The sequence below is a fragment of the Apis cerana genome, linkage group LG7 (genome assembly GCF_029169275.1).
Source record: "Apis cerana isolate GH-2021 linkage group LG7, AcerK_1.0, whole genome shotgun sequence".
NCBI classification, from domain to species: Eukaryota; Metazoa; Arthropoda; class Insecta; order Hymenoptera; family Apidae; genus Apis; species Apis cerana.
The window spans coordinates 245,915-271,374 of NC_083858.1; the positions used below are offsets into that span (position 1 = coordinate 245,915).

The 25,460-nt window shown below is 29.4% G+C and overlaps 1 protein-coding gene across 1 annotated transcript in view; it reads left to right on the forward strand.

The window, feature by feature from the left end:
- LOC108003821 (octopamine receptor beta-1R) overlaps positions 1-25,460 on the forward strand; it is a 60,530-nt gene that overhangs the window by 9,003 nt on the left and 26,067 nt on the right. The gene's annotated exons all lie outside the window — the stretch shown is intronic.

Consider the following 25,460-nt stretch of genomic DNA (forward strand, 5'->3'; position numbering starts at 1 on the left):
CGGCATATGAAACTTGTTTCATAGCTACAACGTGTTTTATAGATATAACTTTGGCATCTTCTCTGATATTTTTCTTTTTTTTTCTTGCTAAAGTATCGTATAGCGTTTCGAGAATTGAAAGTGAAAAAGAGCAAAACAATAAATTATTTTATTAAAAAAATTTTATACCAATTCGTGAAACTATAGCTATATATTTTGATTGAAAGAATCGAAAAGTGATGTATTTTTTTTTCTAAATTTTAAAAAAATTTACACAGACTCTCGCTCTGATATTATAGCTGGGCTTAATAATAATTTTTAAGCGTATGATTTAAAATCATTTTGTACCGAGAGATTTCAAAGAATCAACGCTACGTATACGCTATAAAATTTTTCAATTTTTCTTTATTTTGCGAATCGTTCAATCGAGACAATTGTTTCCCGATGCTCGATGACACTTTCTGGTCGGTGACGTCAAAAATATATCGGAAATGTAGATTCCTTTCATTCCTCAACCGGAAATTGAATGCGTCGAAGCGAAAACTAAAATACCAGTTGGTTGGCTTAGCGTGAGAAATTAATGCTCCAGTTGAGAACGTTTATACGTCTTGGAGGAGAATTCAAGAAAATTGTCTTCCTCGTTGGATCTGAGATGCGAGATTATTGTTTTATCAATTCATTGGATTCAATATATTGTACATCTTTCGAAATGTTGCATCGATCATTGTACATTATCGATGAATTTTAATACGTGAAAAATAACGAAAAATTTTAATTTGTGAAAAATATTGAAGATGTGGAATATCTTTCTTAGTTAAGATTGCGTTATTTTCTATCATTAGAATGTGTCTGATATATTCTTCTTAAATTTCTATCTCGCGAATGAGTAAAAAGATTTTACGTAATACATTTCATAGTAATTTTATATTTTCTGTTTTATTATAATTTATTATTTAAATTGAAAATATTACGCTATATTTATTTTAATATAATTACATTATATAATAAATAAAAATTAAAAACTTATATATATTAAAATCCTCATTCAATTTCAATTTTGAAATTTACAGGATAAGACAGAAGCAATTTTACTCCGATTAAAAATTATTTCTAACCGTAGACTCTATCTTTTTTTTCCATCTTCGTAATAGAGAAGCTCGTTCGCGTGTAATACGGTCTGTGCTTTTAGAAAACGACTCCACCATCGAGATGCGAAACAACTAAAAAGCAAAAATCGTAATTAGCTGCGAGAACCGAGTAATTACCTGGACGTTCACTTTACGAGACGTTTGTGCATTCAGTTGGCATCGTTACAACAATTTCCATTTTCTCGGTCGAAGTTGAGTAAAAAAAGAAAAGAAAAAAAAGAGAGAGAAAAAAAAGAAAGAGGGGGAAAAAATGAGAAAACAGAAGGAAAGCTTATGAATTTTCTTCGAGTTTCGTTGATCGATAATTTTATTTCTGATTGGTTAAATGAATTAATAAATAATTACGCATTCTTAATTAAATTAATATCCAGAATCGTCGTTTCTTCGTTTCCATTGTGAATCGAGTGAAATGGCGGGGGAAAGGTAGATTAATGAATTTATTTTTTCCCAAAGGAAAATCTAATGGAAATTTAATTAAAATCAGATGTTATTTAATGAGCGAATGAAAACTTTTATCGCGAGAGATGTTATATTTTAATATAACGTAAATTGATTTGATCGTATATTTTAAGATTAGAATTCAACTTTTATTTAGTTAGAAGAAAATAAGATTAGAATAAAATAATAAAATAACAAAGATTAAAAATTTTGCAAAGATAGAATTCTGAAAATAATTTTCCTAAAAAGAAACGTTTAGAAACATTCATGTTATCACAGTTTTTTAAAATTTAACCAACTATTATTAAATATGAACAAACGAAATTTAAACGAAATTAGATTATCGTTCACTTTTTAATCAATGAAAAGTATGAATTTCGAAGAAACAAATTTGCGAATATATCACAAAAATCATTGCAAATCTTTTATTTTGTTTATTATCGATTCCTTGGTGCCGAATAATTACGATCCGCCGTGTCTTTAGGCTTCTACATTTTTGCCAAGGATCCTTTTATACCAAGATTTATGTCCCATCGTAATCGTCCCACCAACGAACCCACCACCACTATCGCACGAAAGATGAGATGGAGAAATTTGAGCTTGCAAATGGAAAGGATGTCTTTCACGACGAAGGGGCGAGGGTTGGTCGTGATTATGAATCGATCCCAGGATTCTGCCAGTCGAAGGCAAAATATCTTTTGGTCGGTTTCTCAGATCGTATAACCGTATATTCTAAATAAACATAGCACTCGTGATATCGCGTGTAGAATTTTTTCGTCTCGAGAATATTTGAATTTCTATTCCAACAGATTGACAAATAAAATTTTATTCTCTTCTGTGATGATAAATATTATGGGTTTAAATAATGTTTTGACGCATCGTGAAAATTCTATCACTCTCAAATATCGCTTTAAAAAACGAAAGTGAATTTGAAAAAGAATTGGTAAGTTGAAAAGAGATATTCAAATTTGCTTGAAAAAAAATAATCGAATTATCGGAGTCCATGCTTTGCGGATTTTCCACTTTTTAAGGGTGCTTAAAAATTTGTAGGTCAGCAGTTTTCGAATCTTGTACGGTATGGAGGAATTAAACAAGAGTGCTCTTTTATATCGTGGCTACGAAGTTGCACGCGATCAAGTTTTTAAAAGACCACGATGGTCATCAATTCACAGGCGTCCTCGGTCTTCGTCATGCTGAATATCGTGACGCGTTATCATACGAGACGAGCTCTCCAATTTATACCACAGGAAATATTCTAATTTTCACGACACTATTACGATAAAATAATATCCCTCAATTTCTAACAATTTTCAAATTGTCAGAATTCTTCCAATTTACAAAAAATTCTCTTTGACTTTAACTACGAATTATGCGATACGCCCCACGTTCTTATGTTCTAAAATATCCTCACTCTATTATCACAACGTCAAATATTTTCCTTCCAAATTTGAATAATTTCTCACTCTATTATTCCCACAATCTCCAAATTTAAAAAGCACCCCATCCTCGGCATTTCACCCTATTTCACCCATTTCTGGAGCCCGCTATCTCATTCATCCATTCTCCAAATAATCATAATCCCTTTAAAAAACTTTGCTAACAAAACCCATCCCACTTATCACTCGTGCCCCGATAAAAGTCATCTGCATCGCAGATTCTCCAAGAACAATGAACCGCAAGAAAACGGCATTTTCCATGGATGGAACAGGCTGTTCGTTCATGAGCTCGTAGGCAAGGGTAGATATCGATACAGAAGTCGGTGGCTAAGTGGCTTCAAAAGAGAGAGCACGCTTTAAATTCCGTTCGAGCGCATTGTCCCGCGCCATTTTTGGGTCATCGTGAAATTTATCGAGGCGAGGCATCGTTGAATAATAAACACCGGCAGAAATGGCCGCTCGTGAATCCATTATCCGCCGTTCTATTCGTTAGAGATTTCGTCCTTGCTCCACGATTCCTTCGTTTCTTTTCCACTTCGCTCGCTTGATTCCATCTTCTTCTTTGTGTCGTCGAGATGCTGCGTCTCGTTTGCGGAAAAAAATATGGAGGCGTCGTTGTTGTCCGCCTTCATCATTCTCTCAATGCCAACTTTAATAAAAGGGGAAAACTAAGGGAGAATTGCGATGGAGCGAAACATTTTCTGCAAGGTTCCTGTTTTTTTTTTTTTTTTTTTTCTTTCTTTTACGTCATCGTTCAGGTGTTATTAACGAGATCTCTAACGCTTCGAGAGACTCCAACGTTTTCCAATTTGCGTCTAATTTTAGGGATAGGGATTGACGCGCATTAATCTTAATTCTACGATCGTTTTTTAACAGTAAGGGAAAAGAATTGTTTTGTATACGATTCTATAAATTCCAAAAATTACAACATCTTCTAAACTAAGCTCATATTTAAAGATGTAGAAAAAGTAGATTAATCAGAAGAGATTTAATTATGATAATTATGACTAGACTATTGGAGAGAAAACAATCAGACAGATATATATATATATAAAACACAGTCATGAAAATATAAATAAAATGACACAATCATAGTTAAATGAATGAAAGAAGATGATCATGGTTAAACATATCGAAATAAGTAAAATGAGACAGCCATTGATCCGACTAAATGAAATGAAATAACGAATAGTTAAACGAATAGACCAATATCGTTATGATAAATTGAGACAATCACGGCCGAATAAGTGGAACAACACCGATTATGATCAGACCATCGACATTACATCGTTAATCTGTTATCTTAAATATCGATGTAACGAATCTTACGAATCCAAATATTATAACTACAACATCTACAACACGTATTCCCAGATATTCCATATTGTTCGTAGAGACACGCGCAAGATTAAAGATAAAAGAAGAGAAACAAAGACGGATAGAATAACGCAATCAGTCGCAGAAAGCTCATAAGTGGGAAAAAAAGAAAAAACACAGATATATATTTGAGAGCGAGGGATCGATGCAGGACAATGGAAAAACACTTATGACGAGAATTTCTTTCATTTTTCACGCTGATTCCAGAATCCTATCCATATTTGAGAACACATTTCCCTCCCGATGTTTCGTATTTCGGAATGCTTTTAAGCGACTGCGACGCTTAACACGTTGGATTTATACCTTTGAATCTCCGCCTCCCCACCGCCACAGACTGCCTGTCACCTCTATTTTCCAAGCTTTGAAAAAGCGAATCGCGCGTCCTTCCATCTTTGGCGATGCGAGAGTTCGAAGCAACGCCGATTCTCTTTTCAAAGTAGCACGCTTCCTTCAGATCCCTTTGTCCCCGACAGTAATTCTCCTTGCTCCTCGTGTTTTATAAAGAAGCATTTTTACTTGGTATTTGCGTTGGAAAGTTTGATGAACGTGGTAGAACGCGTTTCCTTGCAAACTTCCCCTAGTAGTCCCTTTGTTAACCGATATCAGAAACTTTTGCAGATGTGGTGTTTTCTGCCATTTAAAAGCTTTGCAAGGATCAATTATGCCGACAAGTGTTTTTCCAGGGTATAAAATATTAAGGTAAAGAAGATTTTAGCTTTGGAGAAAGAAAAGAGATATTTTATCTTTATCTCGAATTTTTCTCTTTTTAAATAATCGTGTCGTTGCACGAAGAAGTAATGTTATCTACGATACGATTTAAGATTTTATTTATTCTTGAAATTGTTCGAATTGCTCTACTCGATTCGTCTATTTTATTTGGAAAGATCGAATTGTATTTATTGATGAGATAATTGTCCTATTTCATACGTGCAACGTATGATAGAATTAATCCTTGGATTGTTAAATACGATTAGTAATGCTGTCGCTTCAAACAGCATTCCATGCTGATCCAGCAAACTAATTACTCCATCCAGGATATTATTAAGCGAATCACGTTTCTACTGTACCACGTTTATTGAAATCATGCTTCCTTTCTAGATACACAATTTGTTCCATCGATCACGCGTGTTTAAATTTTCTTCGAATTTCGATTAAACATTTCTCCTTTCCAATTATCACTCAATAATTTATTATTTGATCAAACGTTTCTTAATACGATATTTTTAAATATTGTCATTTCGTATAATCGAAAATAAAAATTTATGGATTAAATAACGAGGAAAATAATCGTTATTGAGTGTTATTATATTATCTCTCCCAGATAAAATATCGTTTAAGCGAATAGATTTTGTTTCAATTAACAAGATAAAAATTGTTAAATCGTCGAAATGTAGCCGCATTGATTTCTGAATGAAAATAATGTTTTAAAAGTTGTTAATTACAACGTAACCAAACAAGCTGAATGAATTTGAAACAGAGTTTATCGTGTGCGATCACGATACGATAAATATCAACGTGAATATGACCGGATATCTTTTTTAAACGTCGAAAGAATGAATGAGAGACAGAGGAAAAAAAAATAAATTCGTGAAAAGATACAGAGGAAAACGCGCATGAGGTAGTCTCGAAGGAAAGTCATGTCAAAAAAAAGAAAAAAAAAAATTCACAAACGAGACAGAAGTCCGTTTCCTTTCTATGAGTTTAATGAACGCTATTTTTATCCTTTCTCTTTTTGCGTCTCTAAACCATATCCACCATGTGGGATTTAATAAAAATAATCCCTACGGTATTATTTCGTTTACATACCGCGAGATAAAGAATTCGCAGAATTTAACGAATACAATGAAAAAGAAATTAGTAAAAAAATTCGATACGCAAATAAAAAATAAAGATTTTCATCAAATTTTTGATTAGTATTTATACAAGTCCATCCTAGAATATCTCTAAAATACAAAATCACAAAGATCCATCCTTGGTTTATACCGTGTCTCACTCTCGACATGAATTAACCAGAGACGAAATGGCAAACACCACGAATATGGATATTCATGCGTCCCCGAAACGTGTACGTGACTTCTAAATCCTTGCAAATCCCAGATACTGGAGAAGACTAAAATGAAAGTTAGCAGGAATTTCGTTGAATGCAAGTGCCGTCGGCGTATTTACAATTGTTCCATCGCGGTCGAACGAACGAACGTGGCGAAGAAAATCCTCTGGATGCGATCTGCCCTCATAAAACATCGCCTCCGATTCTTGCTTCGGTTTCATATGGACGAGAGAGGATGATTTCATGGTTTTCTCTCGGATTTTTGAGGGGAAGAAGAGCTTCACCCGATATATAGGCATCTGGAACGAAGTAAGAAAAGTAGCTCGAAGACTTCGTTTCGAAAGGATTAAAAGATTTGGGGATGAAGATTTTGAAAGGAGTACAGGTGTTGGAGTCGAAAGAAGCTGCTACCACGTTCCTGGAAAACGATAAATAATATGATAACATGGATATTTTATAAAAATTATTCAATTATAAAAAAAAGAAATCACTAACGTTCAATCGAATCGTGCCATCTTGTCCATTCTATCGGATTATTATATTTTGGACTGATTCTAAAAAAAATCCGTTTTTATATTTTAATCTAAATCCACGCTTTTAAATATAATTTTTTCAAATAGTATCAGGTATTTTCCTTGGTATTTTCTTGTACAGAAATTACACGAGACTTTTTTCGCTTATTGGAAAGTTGGTAGCCAGTGTAAAACTGGAAGGAAAACAATGGCTGTAGAACTGGACTAAAAAAACTGTACTCAAATCCGGGCCGCATTTTCGTTCGATGCCGAGGGAAAGAGCAATTTTCCAGCCCCGTACCCATAGTTGACACGCTACAAATTTCCCTTTGAGATTGAAAGCTCACGGAAAGTTTAGTTTTCCAACTCGAACCGGCGAATTTTTTCACATTTACGCCGATAAAATTGAATCATCGCGATTAAATAAATAACAATACATGATTGTATCACGTTATCGTGTGATACGACTCTTTCTTTTTCTCCTTGTGTAATTTTTTTCACATAATTTCGTTAATTAATTTTAATGATAAAGGATATCCACGAGTAAACGCTTAATTCAGCGAATTATGAACGAAAATTCAATTTCCTCGATAATTCCCCCTGTTATTTCCTTAGTAACGTGATGAATAACGTCGACTGTATATCTTTTATATGTATGATATATCTTTTATATCAATTCGATTCGGTGGAATCCCGCAGGAAAAAGGAAGGTGAATTTTATAAATTATGGTGATTCGAGAGGGTAGAGAAGATGGTCGTTGGAAACTTTGTCATCGATCTCAGGTGAGAAGGAAAACTAGGTAACCGGTTCACCTTGGAAACTTTCTCCTTTATATTAAAAAAAGAAGCAAGTGTCAGATCGCGAGAGATCGAATTTTTATATAAATATGTAATTTTCTATCCAATTTTGAATAAATAACAATTTGTACGAAAGTGAAAAAACTTATTTACATTAAAAGTTTGGAATCACATCTTTTCTTTTCGTCATCATATTTCGCTATCAATTTTTAATCTAATGTAACTTTCTTTAAATTGTTCGATTCGATCTTCTTAATATTACGTTATTATATTTCTTCATATTTTCATTTTCAATTTTTTCCTTTTTCATCCGTAATAATCATATTCATTTTTTAAGACGATTCTTCAGTTTCGCGAAGAATATATTTACACGCGAATTGGTAATGCACGCCTTAAATCGTGAATATAAATTTCTGGATCAATTAGCGAGAGACTCGAAAGTTAAACTAAAAAAGTCCACATCATCAATTTTCACTATTTCCGTGTTTTCCCGATAAAACTCCACTCTTTTTTCATATATTCAATAGAAATTTGCGTGAAAATGGGAGAACGTAATTGGGATTCGATCCTGAAATTTGCAGACTTGTATGCAAATGGATTCGCCTACTGTTCCAATTCTTTTTCTACTTATCTTCCGATAATTTATCGCCTTTACGAAAATCTAAATTGCAATCGAAATCGAAACATCGCATAAAAGTTTCAAAAAAGGTTTTTAAAATCTTCTTTTTTAATTAATCTCAAGCTATTACATATTTATATAGCTATCATCATCGAGCTATATTTATATCTTCTAAAACAAGTTATGTATCGTTGATTACGTATTATTAGTTTATATATTATTATTCAACGAATAATATAATTAAATAAATTAAAGATAGTAATTAAAAGTTATTTCTTCGTTGGGGAGAAAAATAAATAAAATAGAAAAATTATAGAAACTATGGCGTAACAATGTTTTATGGAGGAAATAAATGGAAGAAGAATTTTCGCTGAAGCCATTCGAATATTTTTATTTGAATGTTGATGCATATTGCGCTAATGTAAATTTCCAACTTTTGTTGGAAATTTATTTCTGGAAATACCGCTTGATATAAATAGGATTCGAAGATCAGTAATGTTCGTGTACCAATTTATATCAACGGTGAAGGATTAACCGTGAACAAACGAAATTTCATTATTTGAATAATCAAATGAAGAAGCGTAGGACGAAGGAAAGCTTAATAATCGATATTCAGACTCATAATCAATTATTGTAATTTAGCATTGACGTATTCTATGCATGTGACGGAATATCTATAAGCTATCTTCGTAAGCTAAATACTTCTATTAAGATAAAATCTTTCCCTATTTTAATCAAATTTTTTAATTTTTGCTACATAACGATCACAAAATTATAGGGAAAATTATTTTTTAATCAATTAAGATGAATATTCGACGTACGTGACTTTAATATAACTTTAATATAACTTTTGAATTTTTATTAATTTTTTGGTAATAGAATTTTAATTTCCTAACCCATGAATTGATAATAAATGTGCTATAATATCGGTAATAATAAATTTATTTAAAAATTTAATATTTATTCGACAAGTTATTAAATATGATTTATTTTTATTGTTTGATAGTAAATAATAGTTTCGATTATATTTGCAATTATAAAGTACTTTTTATCGAAAAAGATTTCGATTATAGCAATAGAAGTCAGTTTATGCTTCGCAATAAGGGAACGCGGTATCGAATTTGCTGATCAAACTGGCCAAACGAAAGCTAATGGAGCTTTTGATCGCGACCCATGATAGATACCGCTATTTAGCCCACCGTTTCAAGTTTAAAACAGTATATAATGTAGTATATATATTTTAACTACAAAACAGTAAACCGTTTAACTATGTAATATTCCCCGATAATAAGTTGCAATTTTAAATTTATTATTTTTCATTAGAAAATTTAAATTGATATCTTATGTAACAATGCAAAAGTTAAATGTATATCTTAAAGAATTTACATGCAATGTCCACTTAAGGGAGCAATGTTGCATATTAACAAATGGGTGTTAACCAGTGTGTAATCTAACAACTGAATCTAGTTTTTCAATTGGATAATAGAGGCCAATGCTCTTAAAGATCTTGTTTCATCCTATTCTACTCAACTAACCAACTGTGTTCCGATTGCCCGCTCAATAACGGTTCCGTTCTACTTGTACTCTAATCTAAATGATTATTGTCGATTAAGTAACTCGATGATTGTGAGATATTCATATATATATCAAAAATGAAATTTCAATCTCTTCAATCTTCAACTAATAGAGATTTTAATATATATGAGCATTAATCTTTCGAAAATACGTTCAAAGAATTAATTAAAATAACGAATTAAATACTTGAATTATTTGATTTGTCTTCCCAAAATATTGTGAATAAACAATAATCCAAGCTTATAATATATTACGATATATCGTTATATTAAAATGCAAGGGAATAAAAATAAAAGGAATAAAAGGAAAAAGTCGTAGCAAAGTAACGAATGAAAATAAAGCAACAAATAAATCAGCGATCCACTCAAGAAGAATGTTCGAGCGGAAAATCAGAATTCTCGCAAGAAAATCGAGTGACAATTTAAATTTCGATCGGTCGATGTCATCCTGTTTGACCCTCATTTATCGTGGTCGTGGGAAAGGAATGGAATATCGGTGAGACTCATCCGCGACCTCATTGCCGATGTGCAAGAAAAATGAGGTCGTTTCCGGATGCTTCGGATACGTAAGCCGATCTATGTTTCAGGGATGAACAAGAATTTTAATATTCCACCCAAGCGAGTAAATCGCTCGCCTCGTGCGTAATAATAGTCGAGAATACGTAATTGTACTATCGTTTCGATCACAAGTTATGGCTAAGAGCGATCTTAGAATCGAATGATGCGCGAATCGATCGAAAATGACGCTATGTCTCGAAACGTAACATAACGTTATAGATGGAAGATGATTTATATTTCAATTTTGAATTTTTCTCGAATAACATCGATATTATTGATTAGATATTATATTAATTATTAATATTTCCATAAACTAAAAATTACTTTATTGCCTTTCCGAATTGTTATAGATATACACAATGTATATATAATGTATACATGCGATAATTAATTAATTAATTTTTATCTATTGAAACATTTGAATTTCTTTTTAATTATTAATTAAAATGGAAACGCTTAAAAAATAACCGTAAACTATTAAGTATACTGTTTTAATTGTTTTTTAGAAGAATTTAATAAAATTTCATCAAGAATATATTGATCTAATTGGATGATAAAATATACAATGATCATAAAAATTTGGTCATTATATAATTTAATTAATCGTGCTTCTCGTGCCTTTATTATCCAAATCTATTAGATTATGATTCTCTACAGAGATAATTAATTCCTTTGAGTAATAAATACGTTTATTATTAGCGCCTAATTATCCCTATGGAAATCGGATTCTCTCCTTTTGGGATAAATAAACGTCCGCCAAACAAGCTCGAAGGCGAGTAAGGAAAACAGAATCGTGGTCTGACACGCCATTAAGCGAAACCTCAAACCTTATGGATCTTTTTATAGGTGCCCCTTGGGATCGAATGTACCCCTTTTTTTCTCTCTCTCCTTTGAGACACTTTCATTCCATGAAAAGGAACGAAGAGAAATTGTCTCGTGGAAAGGCTAGAAATAAAAGGGAAACAAGACAAACGAATTAGAAAAATGAAGAAATTAAATGGAAGGGAAGACTCGTTTTTCTTTTCTTTTTAATTTTACATAGAGAGATGGAAGAAACAATTGAAGAAACTTTCTTGTAAAATCTCAGAATTTGATGCGTTTGTTTTCGTCTTTTTTTCGTTTTTCCACGGATATTATCAAAGGATGAAATTTCGACGAAATTTAATTTTTAAAATTTTTTGAAAATTCTTAACTTTCGGAATCACTGGGTGAAATCATATCAATTAAAATCTAAATATAAATTCCATCGTATTATTATTAATTAAGTGAAAAACAAATAAATCAACAAACAAATATCATCACGAAATTCATATGATTTATTTATAAAATTATTATTTATCTAGAAACTTATAAAATTTTGAAACTTTTCAAAGATTTATTCTTATTCCTTTAAGAGTATTCTTTAAGAAATGAATATTTAATCTTTATATCTTGAAAATGTTGAATTTTTTTGTATTTCGCAAAAACAAGTAAACGAAATTCTTGTTCTTCTTTTATTTTCGCCAGTTTTGAAATATACGAATGATACGAATTGATTAAAGGAAAAACTCGTGTTTTTAAAAACATTTTAATTATTCGAATTATTTTCCTACTACCTTTCGATATTTCGAGAATGAAAAATATCATAGAAATATTTATAGATAATTCGAAGATGAAAGACTATAATTAATTTTATATATAGAAAAGATACAGAAAAATTTAAAAAAATGTCCTATTTATTAAAAAATCATAGAATAAATAATAAAGAGAAATCCAATTTTTTTCAAATTATAATGACCATAGTAATTCAGTTTCAATATCAATTTGATGTGATTTAAACTAAATTACATTACTAAATCTCGAAAGTTAATTTTGTTATTTGTCATGGAAACAGATTAATCGGAATTCGGTTTTGTATAGATTAAAAAAGAAAAAAAAAATTGAAAAAAACGAATAGTACAAAAGTTGTACAAAGGTTGCAATAAATTCTATTTTTTTAAAATAATTTTTCGTATCGTTCAATCTCGATTCCACGTAGAATTGAAATAGTATTTCAAATTCTTCCGGGATTTTGTTTTGTGCACGTGTCACGAGAGCAATCAAGCAAAAGCTGTGACGGGTGATATTGATTTTGCGTTGCTTTCACATAGGGAAAAGCGGTTTTGATGTTGTCACAGTATTTAAATCCCTGTGAAATTTTATTAACCACTGTCGAAACTGATGATAATATGTGGTCAATAAAGTGTTTTAATAATCGTTTTAATAATCGTTTTTGTAATGTAAACTTATAACTATTGCTTTAATAATGAAAACAATAATAATAGTGATAAAAATGAGGATATCGTAACATACAAATTATTATCTATTATTAGATAAATAATTAAATAAGTATTTTGTGAAATTATGAAAAGCTACTAATTAAAATTTTGTATAATTTTCTATAATATTAGATTTTATCACTTTAATTTAAATTTTGTACATTTTTCTTGCAATGTGCAAAAATGAAAATGTGCAAAATGTATATCGTATGTTCTTGGTCTCGAAATTTTATCTTCTATATCGATGTAATTTTTTTTTTACACTTCTGTAAACTTCTACTTGTCTATTAACTAATAATAGAATAACGGCATACTATATTTATCGATATTTTTCGATTTTCACGCTTTGAAGACATTTTTGGTTGACGGAACAGACGGTCATCCGTTTCGTTTCGTACTCTCGTTCAAGGTTCTTTTTGCAAAAAGAGAGAGAAATTTTCGCCAAGGTCTCGAGCGGTTTGACACGTATCACTGAACCTGTTGGGAATCGTTATAATAATCTCCGCTAGATAGCGGGATTGAGTTATCGATGCTTGTGTACTATTGGTATAAACATTTCCGAAGTTTTATATATTTTAATCATAATTTATGCTATCGCTATTTTTATTCCAAGAATTTTTTCAAGTAAAATTTTATATTTGCTATTCTTTTTTTGGTATTCCTTCTTTTTAATATTCTCTATTTCATCCATTTAATAAATAATATTCCATTTCTTAATATCTTTTTTATATTGCAGCATTTTCTTATATTATTAATACTTGTTTTACGATGTCTTTATTTTAATTATTTTTCTCTCATTATAGAAATTCCTTATATGATATTCAAGCACTTGGAATTTTATTGTTGGAATTTCTCATTTTCCAAAATAATACTGCTATTGAAATTAACTGCTCTAGAATTCTTCGTGTTAATTTCACGTGGGAATTTCTTCAAATATTGTACAATTTCATCAAAATAGGATGTAATCTCAAGAGAAGGTGTTATCGAAGGAGAAACAAGTGACATGATTGATTATTTCCTACCAATAACTTGAGTAGATGCTATCCATTAATGTTAAAATTCGAAGGGAACCGTCAGACACGTCTAATATAGTTAGATAGTCGATGAATAATTTTAGAGAAACTGACCAAACATTGTCCACTAACTGACCACAGAGAAGGATGGACATTATCCATGATGAATTAATCGATCAAAGAATACATAGTATGGCATCTTCGAAGATTCAAGAGTTGAAGATTTGGAAATTAATTAGAACCACTCGTGAAAGATGTCATCCATCATTTCATGATAAACGAAGATCGATGTTTCTTCCGGGATAACAATTATCAGTAAATGTTTCATATTTGATCTAAGAAAATTTTTTTAAGAGGATTATCAGGATTACCAATTGTTTCAAAAATATAAAAAGAATATAAGAATGAAATTCGAGGAATAGAAAAAGAGGATAGAAAGGAAAGATGCAAAATTGTGAATTCTTGAAAAATCCAAGTCCTTTTATCCATAGATACTTGCTTTCATTGCAAATTTCAATGGAAACTATGTTTTGCTTTAAAAAAATATATGGAAAATGCAAAGGAGGAATCAATGATCTCTGAAAGGTAGCTCAAAGGTATTTTCTTATAACGGTACATATTCAGTTTCAAATCTCTTGTGTCCCCTTTCTTCTATTCTTTTTTCAAACGAATGTTGCAAAATATGAAAATGTAAAAAGAAATTTAATAAAATCAAAGAAAAACATCGATTTATAGAGAATATCACCAGATAAGAGTATTGTAATACAAAGAGGATTGAATATGTATACAAAAATAAATTGAAAAATGTAATACACGTATATTTTCATATAGAAGATTTCTTATTTTAGAGGATTTATTTTCTTTTCTTGTGTCCTTTGTTTAAAAAATAATATAAAATGATATTTAGAATTTTTGATAAAAAAATATTGAGGAATAAAACAACAATTTTTGAAACATTAAATAAATTTTCTTCAATATTTTCTAAAAAGATTTTTCCAAAATCCCATTAACTACAAAAAAATTTTTTTTGAAGTGCTATTACAATTTTTAAAATTATAAAAAACAAAGGATGACAAAAGTTGAACGATCGATATATTTGTCTAAAATTGCAACATAAATTCTTCTAATTTCCGATGAAACAGACAATAAATAACGAAGATCTTTAATTTTCTTATAAATTCCGAAGGAGGATAAGAATAAGAAACGAAGGATAATTCCTTTTCTCGTCTATAATTAAACGTTTCTTGCGGTTGTTGGAGAAGAAATTCCAGTTTCAAAGTTTAAATAACGCGTGCTTGAGATTCTAGGAAACGAGCAAAATAGGGAGAAAAGGTTCAAGGAAAGATCGATAAATTACTTAATCGAATTATTGCCAGTTTGACAAAGTGATTTTGATGATATATCGAACCTTAAATTCCTTTCATCGATTTATGGGAATTTTCTGAATCGTATAACGGAGAAAATATTGAAAATATTGAAAAATATCACGAACAATGGACTTCGTTCTGGTCAGTTGCTAGAACGATTCTCAAAAACTGATCGTGAAACGAATTGCCAGAAATAAAATCGCAATTTACGAAAAACGACGAGATTATTTGATATTTGACGAGTTTATCGAATCTTTTCTCTTCTTCTTCTTCTTCCTTTTCTTTTGTCTTTGATTCCTCTTTTCCTTTCTCTTTTTCTTTTTTCTCTACGAAGTGTAAATAGACTTTAAGTGCAAAGAAAAATGGTTTCCAATGGCGAGAGAACAAAGAGGGAATAGATGAAATCTAGGAAAAGATCATTTAAAGATAATTGGGATTGATAAAATGAGGTGGAAACGGAGAAAAAAGAAAAACTTTTTAATTTTTCATTGTTCTAGCGTATTTGTGATATTTTCCGAATGAATATTTGTTAATGATACCAATTAAATTCTGTAAAATATGAAATATAAATATAATATAAAAATATTTTAAATATATTTAAAATAATCGTATATCGATTGTTAATCCGATAAAAAGAATATATATACACACGTGAAACGGCTTCCGACACGAATATTCGAAGGCCAACAGCTTTAAGTACTTATTAAATAAAATGCTTTACGAAAGAATATATTTGTCTATTATTGCAGAAAAATTTCCTTATTGTTCATCTTGAAATTATTTTAAATATCTTCATTGATATTTCATTGTATGAACAATGAAAAAAATTAAAACGAAATATATTTGCAGAGAACAGAAATATAAAAAAAAATTTTCAAAAGTTATTTAATTAATTAGAATTAAATTGAAAGTACAATTATTTTCAATTTGTATTTAATTTAATTGTCTTGACTTTATTTTAATCTTATATTTATCTCGATTAAAAAAAAAAAAAGAAATTATAACTCTACAATTATTCTCTCACGAAAATTTACAATTTTACAATTATTTAGATTAGAAATTAGAATCGTCAGTATATCCTTTCTATTTTAATAGAACGATAATATATATTTCATACACACGTATATATATTATTTTTAGAAGAAACGTTTTTCTTCGAAGCAACTGTGTCAATCGCATCTTCCAATAATATTTAAGTGTAACTTTAGACTTCTATCGGGACTTTGTGAAAGCAATTGAACAGCTTGGTGAAAGCGGTGACCGATTCGATCATGTTCCTTTGATGTACGCGCGAAGACGAAGGAAAATTTTCGAGCGCGTAATTTAAAATGCTGTCGTCAGCATAATGGAAAAATAAAAGTGGACCGCTTTGATCTTGTCCACGGAAATTCTCGTGATATTAATGCGTAGAAAATTTCATCTCTCAATAGTCGATTTCGCGAACATGAAATATCTATAATATTATTATTTCTAGCATGTTAAAAAATTACATGTTAATCGTAATAATTTATATTATTATAATTATAAATATTTGCAATATTGTAAAAGTTATGATACGATAATAGCACGAATATATAATATAATTTTAACGCAAATCAAATTATTATTGAATTATTAAAATTATTAATAATGTGCATAATTATATTATCGTATCTGCAAATGTTTTATATAAAATTTCAATATCCTTTGCGTATTGTCGTGTGATTGGTGTTTTAAAAATTAAAACTTGCTAGCGTGCAGATATTAAAATAACAAGAAGAGTTATGCAATTATTAGAATCTGCAAGGCAAAGAGCTTTAATTAAATTAAATACATAACAGACGTATACATACATTCGTGAAGACACGTAAAAAAGTTTCATTAAAAAAAATTTTCATTTCAACGTTAACGTTGAATTTCACGTTTGAAATAAAAAAATAATCTCACACGTAAGGAAGCCATATGGAATATGGAAACATAGTGTCATTATGTCAGTTTAGACACCAAGCTTAACTAAGCTTAACATTTGTAAAGATTTTCACGAAACCTTACGAAATGATTTTTTGTTCGAATTCTTCAATGATTCAATCTTATTTACTTTTTTTCCTCTTTACATTTTTTTCTAATAAATAATATCTTGAAAAAATGCAAAAAAGATTGCAAGAATTGATGCTGGTGATCTCGAGAGAAAATTGCAAATAGAAATGAAGAAAGGAGAAAAAAGAATAACATTATATGTATTTTCGCATTTGTTTTTTTTTTAATAAATTTTATATTTGCTCAACTTGATGTAAAATGTAAATTTAATTTTTTCTAGCCTTTTCTTAGAGATTTAAATTCATTACTATTCATTACATTATCATATTTTTGATTTTATATGAATTTATTATAATAAATCTATATCATTGAATTATTTTTATAGATTTTTTAAGTATATTTTTCTAAGTATATCATTCGTTTTCATTTCTATAATTTTTATTTTATTTGTATCTTTATAATGTATTTATTTAAAATATTTTTTCATTAAATTTATAAAATTAATTTAAAAATTTTATTCTCAACAATCTCCGATTAATAAATGTCAGAATTTTGAAAGAGGTATATCCTTGAAATATTTCAACGAATGAAATAAAGGATCGAGAGGATATGAATGTAATTAAAATTAATTGCAATTTAAAGTTGATGAAAATATATTAAAGTAAAATAATATTTATTTTAAAACATATAAAAATCATCAAATTTAAAATATTGATAGATATTAGTTTGTCATCTTTTAAAAAAATTTATTTAGGAAATATTTAACTATTTTTTAAATTAAATTTTTTGATTTAATTAATATTTTTTTCTATGTTGAATTAATAAAATAAAAAATATATTTTTATCCAAATTAAATTTAAATTAGAAAAATATAATCTGAAAGGAACACGTGAAAATTTTCTAAAATTTAATGTACTTATCTCTTTAAGCTACTACTACTATAATTTTCAGAAATTATAGAAAAGATTGTACAAAAATATATTATATGTATATATAAAATATAAAAAATTTATAATATCAGAATATCAAGTTCCTTATTTATTTATTGTCCATTTTCAAAATTTTAGACACTCCTTACAAAAGAGAACTATTAAATATTTATATTTAGATACTCTTATTAAAGGTACTCAACTTAGGTACTCTTACTATACTCTAATAGACTGTCTACTGAAATAATGGGATGGTTGTAAACTAAATTTGTGAAGAAATTTTTAATAAATAGTGTACAATATACTTAGTGTTTTTAGGCGTACATTATTCCTATATAACATCTTGTAATCTAATACTTATGTAAAAATATTTCTTCCTGTTTCTTAAAAAAAAAAAAAAAAGAAAGAAAAAATTTTTCCAATAAATCCAACGATAGGTTCAAAATGAAATCCTTTGTCTCTTCTTTCCCTTTCTTTCTTTACAACGCTATACCCCAAATTGTCTGACCTAATATCGATATCTTCCACTTTCCACCAAATCGATTCTTTCATCGCGGAAATAAAAGTCCAATTCTATGCTTATCTGAAATTGTTTCGAAGAAAAAAAAAAAAAAAAAAACAAAGAAAAATATCTAACGATTCGAAACGATTTTCTCGATCGATAATCGTAGAAAGAGAAGTTGCAGGAATGGAGGTAAGCATCCACGCTCGATCTAATATTGGCAATGGCTTTTCGCGGATCGATGCAACAGTTTGCCATCAATTTGCATAATAATGGTAGAATTCGATTGGTGATTGGCCAAAAAATTTGAACGAAGTATCGAGTCTGTTTGCTCGAGAGGGAAGATTCCGATCAAGTCTCCCAGGATCCGGTTTGCACAGTAAAATTTGCACTCTTCTAACCTATATTAGTCTGCTCGATGTCAGCAAACACGAATCTAATTATTTATATTTATGATGTTTCGTTCGTCGTTCATTAATCAAAGTTCGTATTTTGTTCGTTGATAATATTTAATTTAAAATGTTGATTTTATTGTTGTTAGATGTAACAGGATGGATTATAAGTTCTGTGCGCGTAGTATTTTTTTTCTTCATAAGAAATTATTTATAAATTCTGTATTTTAAATTAACTTTATAATTGGATTTCTGTAAGAAATTTTTTTCAAACTGTAAAAGTTTTCATAGTAAATTGGAGAATGTTTCACCGCAAAGATAGAAATTGCCTCGATTTCCATTTTATTAAATTTCGAGTTACAACATTGAAAGATTACTCTCATAAATTTTCAATTACATATTGTCCGTGATATATACTATATTTATATTTAACAATATCATTCTTAAACAATCGAAACAATTCGAATAATAATATTTAAAATTTATATAATTGTTTGCATTTTCTATGATGAATTTTCTATCATGAAAAAATATTCGATTCTTTTTCAAATATTGATCTCTTTACTTTTCCTGTTTTTTCTCCATCAAATAGAATACGCATGAATGATCCAAAAAAAAAAAAAAGAAAAAAAAAGAAAAAAAACGAAGAGATAAAGTCAATCAAACGAAGTATTTGCACGTTTTTATAAGTCATCGTATAATAACACAAAAAAAATTCTGAAAATTCGATTTTTAGTCGTTCTTTGTAAAATAATTTCATCTGTCGAAAACATGTACAAATCTGATATAGTAGAGAATTCGAGAACTATAAATTTGTCAAAATAACCGAGAGTTAAATAATTTATTTCCAGTCTTAAAAGAGGAAAACATATATCGATCGACAACTATTTCGAATGGTTAATAAATTTGAAACTTTGATCAAAATAAAATTTTTAATATGAAGACTAACGATGAAATTCGACTGAAAATTTTTATTAAATATTTAAGAATAATATTAATTTTAACATTTAAATTTTATTAAGATTTCACAAACATATAGTTGAAAAAATTATCCAATGGAATCCTTATGGAACAATTGAATTATGGATTACGATGATACAAGATTTTCAATATTTTTCTTTACGTAATTTAAAATTTTTTTTTAATTTTTACTTTAATAATTCCTTCAATTTTTATCTCTTTTACTTTTATTTTCGATAATAAACAATTATCTTTCTAACGTTAACGTGGAACGTGGAAATTGCATTCTAGATTATATTTCCTCAAATAACGCGTTTATTTTATCGTATTGAATTTCAAAAGAAACAAATTTGAACAATGCTAAACGATGTATTTCCTTTTTTATTCTGAATATATACAGTTGTTTTATCTACAACTATGTCTCTAATAACATCTATAATATTTTAGAGAATAATATTTTTAATATAAGAGATAAACGCATACGAAACAAAAATTTCTTTTATAAGAGAATTAACTTAAACAGACCTTAACAATGGAATATTAATATATGATAATAAAAAGAAAAACGATCTCGTAATCGTACAACGCGAAATATAGAACTACTCGAAAATATTCAACTATACCGAACAAATCTGGATCAATGAAATTCGTACTGGTTTAAAGTAAATCTAAAACAATTCTGATGCGCTAATTTCACTAATTAAATACTCGTTAACTCGAAATTAATAATGGCGATGATCGGGATATTTCGCAAGAATCTCTCTCCCCTTCTTCGATTATCCATCTCATATATCAGGCGAAAGGTAATTGCTTATCTACTTTACCTAACTTGCACTACTTTCGATTCCCCCTCGATCCTCCCTCCATCATATTTGTTATTTATTGATTAAAGCTTAACGCGACGCTACACCATCCTCTCCATTAACTATACTTTATCGTCATGAGATTCCACATAATGGCGCGTTTACATAACTGACGAGGTGGAATGGCTCGATCTCTAACGAAATTCACTGTATCGTCGCGTTTAATTCCGATTATACGAAAATTTACAACCGATGCAAGAGGCAGAACTGGGTATTTCGCCTGTTAAAACTGTAAGATTGAAAAATATCCCGAGTACCGGCGATACGTTTGGTGAAATATTGGTGTTCCAGTTTAAAACGAGCTTTTAGCAAGTTTCTCGCGAGGTTGCTCGCTTCGACTCCGTTTCAATAGGGTTTTTCTTGCTTTTACATCAACTTACCTTGGGCTGGAATCGGAATGTTTTAGAAAGAGGAAATTGGAATATTTCGTTCCTCCTTTTAATAAAATATAAAAATAAAGTGGATCGCACGGAAGGCATGATCGGATTACTTTCATCATTGATATTTCAATTTTTAATTTGAAAATCGATCATGCTTTTTAAATTTGGACGTGTTTTTATTACGAATGATGCACGTTCGATTCTCTTCGTTTAGTAGTTTTCAATTTTAGTATTAATTAAATATTAAATACTAAAGATAATGAAGTAGATGATTTTTATTTCCAATATTAAATGTTAACTAATTGCTTAAGATACTTCGTAGTGAAGCTTCGTCGTAATAAATATGACGATTCGAATTGATTTTGATTTATTGCATTATGCTAGTATATTAATACGATACTCTTTTCTCTCTATCTTTATTATCCGATTACAAGACAAAACCGATACCAAAAGCTTCATTTTGCTTAAAACTCTACACTTCCCAGTTTAACATTCCAATTGGTTCATCCAATTGTTCTCATTTTTCAAAGATGGAAATCGAGCATTTCAATCTTTGAAAAATCAAACAAAACTTCATTACTCTTCCGATCACAAATTACTAACGCAATTTCCCGCTGATTTCCACATTTCTTCCTTTAACGTTGTTCGAACGCAATTCCACGATTACTTCAATCTGTCAGCCGTTGTTCGACCGAGTTACCCTTATGTCTTTGACCTATAGGGTCAAAGAGCTTGCAAACAATGCCAACAGTGATCGAGTATTCATTACGCAACACTAGCCGCCGTAAATGCAAAGCACATTGCATTCTCAATAGAATGTCACACGCCGTTACGTGAACTCGGATATATCGTCGTACAAGAGAATGGCACGGCTCTGATTGTTAGTAAAATCTCATTTAAATTACCGATTCGTTGCTCCGTATTTTTTTTTTATTAAACTTATTCCAGTACATAATTTCGATCTCTAGATGAAATAAATAAAAATATTCAGAATCGGATGAAATGGAATTTGGTTGATAGAATAGAAGTATTCGTTTTTCGAATATTTTATTTGTTAATTGTAAACAATTTAAGTTGGATGCAAAGTTTATTTTAAAGATAGCCTCGAGACAGAGCTATTTTATTCCACCTTGCTTCTGAATACGAATATACTTTTTTTATATAGTAGTATAGTAGAATATCAAGTAGAATTCAAGATCAATTTTTGTATTTATTTTCTAAAATTTCTAGAGTCAATTATCCAAAAGTGTTATACCAATATATCAATACTTTGTACAGTTAAGCAAGAAAATAACAATTACTGAAAATGTAGCATCGATGTTACTTTAATTATCCATATTCAACGTGTAACTTCGTTCTCATCGATAAATCAGTATTCGTCGTCTATGGTGTTTATTAGAAATAAATATTCCCCGAGCTAAACTTGCAATAACCGGCCATGGGGAATTCTATAGCCATCGGTTCTTCCTGTTGCACGTAATCCTCCGTATCACGTAATTACATTTACATGAGAGGAAATGGGGAACTCGCGGGAACAACAAAGTTGTCCCGAAAATATGTCGGTGGAAACGCAGTTGCAAATGGCGCTTGACAGAATTCTAAAGTCAATTATAGTTTATTCAAGAGAATTAATTGTTCGTTGACGAAGCGAACGAGAGAGAGAGGAGACAGGTGAAAAGTTTTAAAATTTGTTTAGAGATTTTATCACGACCATGTCAATTATTTTCCATTGAATCGAAGGAATCTCGTTACCACGAATAAGAAATAAATGTTTCGTTAATGTGTTGTAAACTGGTATTTGTCTCATTCGAGAGAATTCTTAGTTTAGTTTGCGTGATTTTTAAGATATGCATCTTTAAGATTTTATTAATAATAAGAACAATTTAGTACTTTATTAACACCTATTGGGATAAGGATATGATATTTTTATCGTTTTAAAAAGTAATTAATTTTTTTTTCAATTAAAATGTTATTGTTGTTGAAATACGAACTATTGCAATTATTGAAACGTCCAACAAACAATAGTTGGAAGTTGACTAAAATACAAAAATAATAAACTGATTAGTCAGCTACCTAATTTTGAACTATAGTTTTCGGAAGCTGTCACTTTATTATTTATATTTCAGTCACATTGATTCATCTTGAAATTTGAAATATTTGAAATAAATACAATTTCTATTTTTTTCAAATAAAAAATAAAAAAAATTGATCAGTTTTTTTATTTTAATTTCGTATATTTAATGAAAAATTAAGAAATTAAAAACTATATTTCTAAAACACTATACGAAAGTATATGAACTTGAAACTACGAAATTAGACGTTAAATTTATACATGTAAGTAAAGTTAGGTATATATAAAAAAAATAGTTAAATAGTTGCATTTGTTCGATGAATTTTTGATCTTTGTGTCCGATTAAATACTTTGATTGAATTTACTACTATATGAAGCTATTTGATTTAATTATGATATGAATTTTAATAAAAACTTTTTAATAATTTTTTAAAATTTTATATTTTAGTATTTTCATATAGTCTCTCTTACTAAAAATCTCTACATCATTATTATTTTATTATTATCTTTAATCTTAAATTTACGAAAAGAATTCTTACCATCTATACAAAATAAATATAAAATATATCAATGATATTATATTTATATTTTTCTAAAGTTCTGATCCAAGAATTCCAAATCTTTCGAACAATTTATACGATCTAGAAAATGAAAATAATAAAAGAAGTTTCAACGATCTTGTTAGGTTGAGCAATTTAAAGAAAATTACATTCCCACTTCGTTCCAATATTCAGTGTGAGACGAGAATGCGCAATTGGAGCAAAGTCGTGAGACAGTCTTAACCTTCGAACACGCAGACACACGTGATTTGAACTCTCTACTTTTCCCTACGATATATGGATTTGATCCTCTTATAAAGTTTACACCAAAGTTTCTTTTATTTCGACTAGATACAAGATTATATTATAATCGTTGAAATAAAATTGAAATAAAATATCGATCTTTCGTCGTCGATTTTGTGATAAAAATCGACGACGAAAAAAAAATTTCGGATCAGTTCGAAGGGATTTCCTCCTCTCGTTTTTTTTTCGTCATTTTTATATATTTTTAATAGCAATATTCGAACCGTGGAATCCATTACAGAATGGTCGATGTCAAAGGTTTCGCATTAAAATTAAATCTAATATAATTTATTCGTAGAATATCTTTTAAATACAGGATTCCGAAAATAAAAATCTGTATTTTTGAAAAAATTTATAAAATAAGAAATTTTGATAAATATTTAGCAAAAGTTGAATTTATCGATTTTATTGATACTTGAGATAATGAGAAATTAATTTACCATCTAAAATTAATGCAAAACCAGTGAAAGCAGTGATTATCTTGTACAAAATTGAAAATATCGATTGATCAATCATCGTGCAATTATTTGCATATTGCTTTATCATCGAACCCTGTTTTTACCCTATGAAAGAGAAAAAATACAGTACGAATAACGCATTAGCGGCTCGATGATTGATCTGATTTCGCGACTTCCGATCGAACAACGAAATAAAAAGAGTCGCGTTTGTGGGATGGTATCTATAATGAACTTGTTACGCAATCCTTTGACAGGCTTTCATTAATCGTCGAACCTTGGCTTGTGGCCGCGAATTTCATGCGCAGACACTCGACTAACCTTTTCTCACGATGATGTATGAACTCTCGAATGAGAAAATCGAAATTCAACCTCACGATTTTGATCCCAGAAATTCTTTGTCCTTTTCCATTATTTTTCATTTTGACTCAAAAAAGATATATATATATATAAATTGATTTTATTTCGAAACATCCATTATCTTTTTTATTATTATGATTTTAATATATATAATCGTAATAATTATATCGTCGTCCAGATCATTCCGCCCGCGAATTAGTTTTGAATTTTGAACTTGACGCCATCTCGTATTGACAGGACGAGAACTAACGTATAATAGGAATCGTGGCTTTGATGGATCATTCGATATCGACTGTTTGAAATGAATTTTTTCCACATAAACGAAATTCCATTTAATCCGTAGTTAGAATAATAATGAAATTTAAAAAAAAAAAACTCAAAGCTTTTCTTCTTTTTCTTTTTTTAATTTATTAGCGATCGTACTTATCGTACAACTATCCGTTTGTCTAATTTGTCATTTATTTATTATTACGTAATTTATTACTGCTGTTTTTAATATACACGATTTATTTATTATTTATTACAAC